The following is a 6,475-nucleotide window of genomic DNA, read 5'->3' as shown; positions in this document are numbered from 1 at the left end:
GGTGTCAATGGTTGTCTTTTGGACAGCTGTCAAGTCAGCAGTCTTCCCCATGATTGTGTAGCCTACAGAACTAGACTGAGAGACCATTTAAAGGCCTTTGCAGGTGTTTTGAGTTAATTAGCTGATTAGAGTGTGGCACCAGGTGTCTTCAATATTGAACCTTTTCACAATATTCTAATTTTCTGAGATACTGATTTTGGGGTTTTCATTAGTTGTCAGTTATAATCATCAAAATTAAAAGGAATGAACACTTGAAATATATCAGTTTGTGTGGAATGAATGTATACATTATACAAGTTTCACTTTTTGAATGGAATTATTGAAATAAATCAACTTTTTGATGATATTCTAATTATGTGACCAGCACCTGTATATTTCATTCTTTCAGGGGAGACATTTTGGAAACACTGAAGTTGAATGAAATGTTGTGATTACCTTTAGAGCTCCTTACTTTAACCCATTTGGTGTGTTTATCATTATGAAAGCATGTTGCACACCTGAGCTTAGGCACCAAACATGTCAGACTGAATTACACAGAAAAGACACAGGCTGTTGGACATTTCTATTTTGAACAGTGCAGCCGTGAAAAAAGATGTACTTTCGGTCCGAATATTTCACTTGGTGCAAACATGACACAGCTTTACTGTGTTGTGGTGATTTTGATCAGGAAATATATCAAAAAATAAATAAAAACAAAGAATGGGATGCTAACTTTCACTGTTAGTTTTCAAGAGAAGTGTGATGCTAATTTTGAAACACTAATAGCATGTTATGCTTAACGTTTATCAGGTACAGTTAGTGTGTCGATTTTGTCATGTTTGGCATGAGAGTATTAATGTGACAATAGTTAGCATGGTAACACTTAAGTAACATTTAGCAAGTTAGCAAAGTGTGCTAATGCTAGCATCTTTTCTTTGAAAGTGAGATGAGATCAAACAGTTTATGAATGTTGCTTTTACCACATATATTATGTGTGGATGAAACAAACGTGATACGTGGTAAGTGTATTTCTTTCCACTTTGGACAGAGCCAGGCTAGCTGTTTCCCCCTCCTTCCTCTCTGTATACTAAGTTATGTTAAACACATCCTCCAGCTCTGTACTTAATACACAGACATGAGATTTATATCAATATTATTATTTTCCTAATTCTTCAATGTAAAGTGTAAAGATTTGAGATTGTACACTGCTCCAAAAATTATGTGAACGCTGAAGTCACACATCTGATCTCAATAAACAAAACAATTCAGGTGTGGGGAACATTAGTGGCAGTCAGTGGCATCAGTGTATCGTCATCCAGAAACTGCCACACTCTGGCCAGCACCAGGAGGAACCCAGGGCCCACTGCACCAGCATAAGGTCTGACAACGGCTGAGGATTTCATCCTGGAACAGTCATGGTACTGTTAGCTAGCATGTGGAGGTGTGTGCGACCCAAGAATATACCAGCCCAGACCAACACTGACCCACTGCCAAACCGGTCATGCTGGATGATATTGCAGGCAGCAGAACGTCCACCGTGGCATTTCCAGACTCTTTCACGTCTGTCACATGTGCTCAGTGTGAAGAGAACGGCTGGTGTTTTTATAATAATGCACACCAGTAGCCAGGGGTGTAAATTTCATATAACAGGGGAGGCCGAGAAACAGCCATTATTGAAGGCAGCACAAATAATGCAGCCAAAATTGTAGTTGTATGGGATATGTGTACACACAAGTCTTACCACTATTAGTGTAGATTTTGCGTCAGCTTTTCAAAGAATTTGCTATTAAAGTTGCAATGTTTGGGTGTTTTTTGCGATGAAATTGTGGGATTAAGTGAAAAATGCAAAGGTAGTGATTTCTTTAACTTTAGAATTATAGCTGAGTCCCTAAACAATCACTCCAGGATTTTACAGACCTAATCCTAACCATGCACATTTAAACCAGCTTCCTTCCTTTATATCAGCATTTGCAATTGATCTGGATGCAACAGCCCGTGTCACAGTGATTTGTCTCATCTGACTTCCTCCATGCCTTTCTGACAATCACAATTTTCCTTATGTTGACCACAATACTGCACGTTTTTCAAAACAGTTCATCCCTGCTTTGATAAACAAGATCAATACTGTTTTTCACGGTCCTTGTTTTTTTTTGTGTGAGACGTGATGTGTAGTCACACATGTCTGCTGCGACTTATAAACAAAGAAGTGACAAGCTGACATATGACAATGTTTTGCGGGAAACGGCAATAGGTCAAAATTTCTGAAAAGTTGCAGTGATTGGTCAAAATTGCAAATTGCGCTGAATTCACAGGAATTAGTTGAATTTTTGTTAATAGTTGCGATCGTGACATCGCAAATCCTGGAGGGACTGCTTTTTGCTTGTTTGTTTTGGTGCGCTGAAAAATGATCTCATGTCCATTTTTTTTTCTCTGTCATTTTCTCTGGCCATCAACACCAAGTGATTAAGTTCTTTAAATATGAGTCATATTCATAGGTTCACCACGCATCCAGCATCCATCCATCCATCGTCAACCACTTATCCTGTGTACAGGGTCGTGGGGTGCAGTCATCAAATAATTATTAAATTATCTTGCGTTCTCCACGTATATTATTTTAGGTTTCATCTGGGACAGAGAGAGTTTCTTATGTAGCCCAGTAGAAAATGTCATGTTCACACCAAAGCCACTGGGCACTGTGCCCTATCCAGTATTCCCAAATTGCGGTGCTCCACAGAAAGCGAAAGAAGGAAGTAAACAAAGCAATACAGGAAATGAAGAGCCTCCCGTTCTTATCTACTCAACCGTGCCTCATGGGTGTTTTCAGCTTCCAAAATTGATGGTGATCAGTTTTTCAGAGTAATTTGCTAATACTTTCTCATTGTAAGTTCATCTCATATTTTGTGTGAATGTAAATGCTCCATATTTGCATAGCGCCTTTCTAGTCTAGTCTTCTAGTCCACTCAAAGCGCTTTTACACTACATCCACCATTCACACTGAGCCTAAGTGCTCAAACAGAAACTAACATTCACACACGAAAACAGCGGAACAACCACCAGGGTCAATTCGGGGTTCAGTATCTTGTCTCCCAAGGACACTTCGACATGCAGCCTGGAGAAGCCGGGGATTGAATCGCTGACCTTCTGATTAACAGGCAACCCGCGCTACCTCCTGAGCCACAGCCACCCTGTTGCAATCATGTATATAGTACCAGCATTAATGTTTTTTTTCATTGTGTGCGGTATGGAGTTGATGGCCAGCAGCCACTACACATGCATTTGAGTTAGCGCCAAGGCAAACTGTAGTATATGTTGATATACTGGAACTTTTTAGTTGATACCAATTGTTTCATGTTCAATCTGAAACTGATAGTATGTGGTTTTGTTTATTTTATTTTATGTTAATAGGAGAGTTACCACAACAGTTATTTGTGTTAGATTTATGCACTGAATTGATGTACTAAATGGAGTTGCTAATTTAACCCAGTTTGTAAGGATATTTGAGGGTAACCTAACCTAGCCACTGTATTACTTGTTTTGGTTAAAAGTTGTGAGACAAAGTGAGATAAAGTGGTAAGTTTGATTGTATGGGAGACTCTTTGCAACATCTAAATCAGTTCATTATTCCAAATCCCTTTAATACCCCTCTCCCATTTAGAGAAATAGAATCCCCCAGTTTGTGTCCAGTATCATTTCAATCTCACCCGGCAACACTTACTTAGATCTTCAACTGCAGAAAGCCCACTGATCTGCCACTTAACATCATATCGAGCAAAACCCATGCATGTCTTTTGCCCTGTTTGCATTTGTATTGTTTCACTACTTACACAATTATTTGAACTACATATTATTATATTATTTAATCAACCCGAATCACCCGAAGCCCACTATTTCACTGTGATGATTAAGGATTCCCTTGCAGTGTATTAACAGTAAACATCAGAAAACAGGGGGCTTCTTACTAAAATATGATTAATTATGTAGAAAACCAAAAGTTACAGGCAAAATCTGTAATAATATACTGACTACTAATATACTGTCTGAAATAAAGACACGGTTTTCTCTTGTGATGAGCTAAATCAAGGCCCTGGCTGCCACTATTACACTTAGGTGTGGACTTCAATATAAAAGCACATGCACTATGAAGTCACACATACAAACACTCAGACGGAGATATCAGCCCATAAACACTCCAAGAAACAACCTATTGGCTTTTAAAGATTCCCTTCAGGACACACACACGCTCACATTCTCTCTCCCTGTGGACATCCCAGTCAGCCTTAATGGGAGCGCTGGGCGGTCGATGGGTAAGGTTAAAGGAGCTGTCGCTTCCCAATAAATATCAGAACACACACACAGTGCAGAAAATGTATCTATCTGCAGTCCTGTGTGTGTGAAATAATGACAGTGTGTATTTGTGGACTGCTTCCTGTTTACTGTCTGAACGTCCATCTTTCCTCTAACAAACACACCCCTCTATACCCCCCTTCAGCTTAAAGGTTAGTCTCTCTGCCGCCTCTGACCAATTTTACAGGCAGCAGTGCCAATAAAAGCTGCTCGTCTCCCAGTAAAGCTGCTGTAATGAATGAAGAACGCTACAGAAAATAAAGACGAAGCGCTGCTGAGGGTGGAGAGGTTGTTGGAGGAATCAGAGAGACTGCAAGCCTCTGCAGGAAGATTCAGTCCTAAGAGAGGAGGGGGTTTCTCTCTGAGGGTCTCAAATTTGGCAGTCCAAGGTAGGTTCAGTCAGGTTGTGTCTAAAAATTCATCTGAAATCATCATGAGCCAGAAATGCTAAAACACATGAGATCCTGACTGGAGGCAAATAAAACTATTCTTGATTAATAAACTACACTAATGTGTCATTATTAGTAGTACTTCTAACTAGATAGCAAGTGGCAGTTGTATTTATTTTTTGGCTTACAAACATGAGATTGTTTTTGATCATCTCACGCTTGGAAAGGGAAGAAATAAGTTGAACTATTCAGCCTGGGTCGGTAAAAGAATGGAAGAAGAGGGAAATAACTACTTGGCTCTGTCAACTCTTAAGCTACTTGGCTCTGTCAACTCTTAAGCTGATGATGATCTTGTTTGTTTCATCTTTTCACAAAACGAAATGTAGAAGGTTGTGTTTTTTAAGATGTAGTCATAATAAATTTAAAACTGTGTGGCAAAATTATTTTACATAGATTCAAAAAAGTGGACAAGGATTACGGCAACATCTGAGAAAAAATCAGAAACCAAAACAGGGAAATTAAAATTATTTGGCTTCATGATCCTAGTTTTGCATTTATTTGACTGAATACCATATTTCAATACAGCCAGCAAATCTTGCATAAAGCAGTGACGTCAACATTGTATCATAGGCAGAGCAGCCGGTCACGCTGAGCCAATCAACAGCCTGCTGCACAACACGAGAGCCACAGACTGTGAACCGCACACTCTAGCTTCATGCTAATGTTTCCTTCTTATCTAACTGACAAACATGACTACAAGTCTCATCATGCACTTGTTGAATAAGCCACCAAAGAAACAAATAACTGGGAAAACCATTAATGTCAGTTTGCAGGCTAGATAACTAATTAGCTCCTCAGCTGCAGCACATTTAACAGAATTTAATATTTTAAATACAGCTAAATGTTGTTTCTAGAGCAGCAACATTAATGTTTACAACAGCAAAGTCACTATATATAAAGTCAATATCTGAAATCAGTCAGTCCCTCCTCTTCCTCCTCCTCCTCCTCTCTGCTGTTATTCACTGCCTGCAGGTAGCGGGACCTGGTGGAAGGAGAAGCGGTTGGTTTGAGTTTTTAACAATGTGCCAAATTTTAAGACTACAGACCAGTCTATGCTACGGCTTTCTATTAACTTGTTTGTAACATTTGGCTAATTGCCAAGCTAACGTTAGCAGTGCTTGTATAAAACATACAGGATGAGAGACTGAGGGCAGAGCAGTTTAAAATGAACCCTCTTTACATGTTTACCAGGTGTACTGATAAACTATTGTCTTTTTACTTGCACTCTCGGGTTACCTACGGTGTAACACCTGCACTCTCTGGTTCCCTACAGTGTAACACTTGCACTCTCTGGTTCCCTACAGTGTAACACTTGCACTTTCTGGTTCCCCTACAGTGTAACACTTGCACTCTCTGGTTCCCTAAAGTGTACAACCTGCATTCTCTGGTTCCCTACAGTGTAACACCTGCACTCTCTGGTTCCCTACAGTGTACAACCTGCACTCTCTGGTTCCCTACAGTGTAACACCTGCACTCTCTGGTTCCCTACAGTGTACAACCTGCACTCTCTGGTTCCCCTACAGTGTAACACTTGCACTTTCTGGTTCCCCTACAGTGTAACACTTGCACTCTCTGGTTCCCTAAAGTGTACAACCTGCACTCTCTGGTTCCCTACAGTGTAACACCTGCACTCTCTGGTTCCCTACAGTGTACAACCTGCACTCTCTGGTTCCCTACAGTGTAACACCTGCACTCTCTGGTTC

The sequence above is a fragment of the Micropterus dolomieu genome, linkage group LG21 (assembly GCF_021292245.1).
Source record: "Micropterus dolomieu isolate WLL.071019.BEF.003 ecotype Adirondacks linkage group LG21, ASM2129224v1, whole genome shotgun sequence".
Taxonomy (NCBI): Eukaryota; Metazoa; Chordata; class Actinopteri; order Centrarchiformes; family Centrarchidae; genus Micropterus; species Micropterus dolomieu.
Note: the sequence above shows the minus strand (reverse complement) of the source record.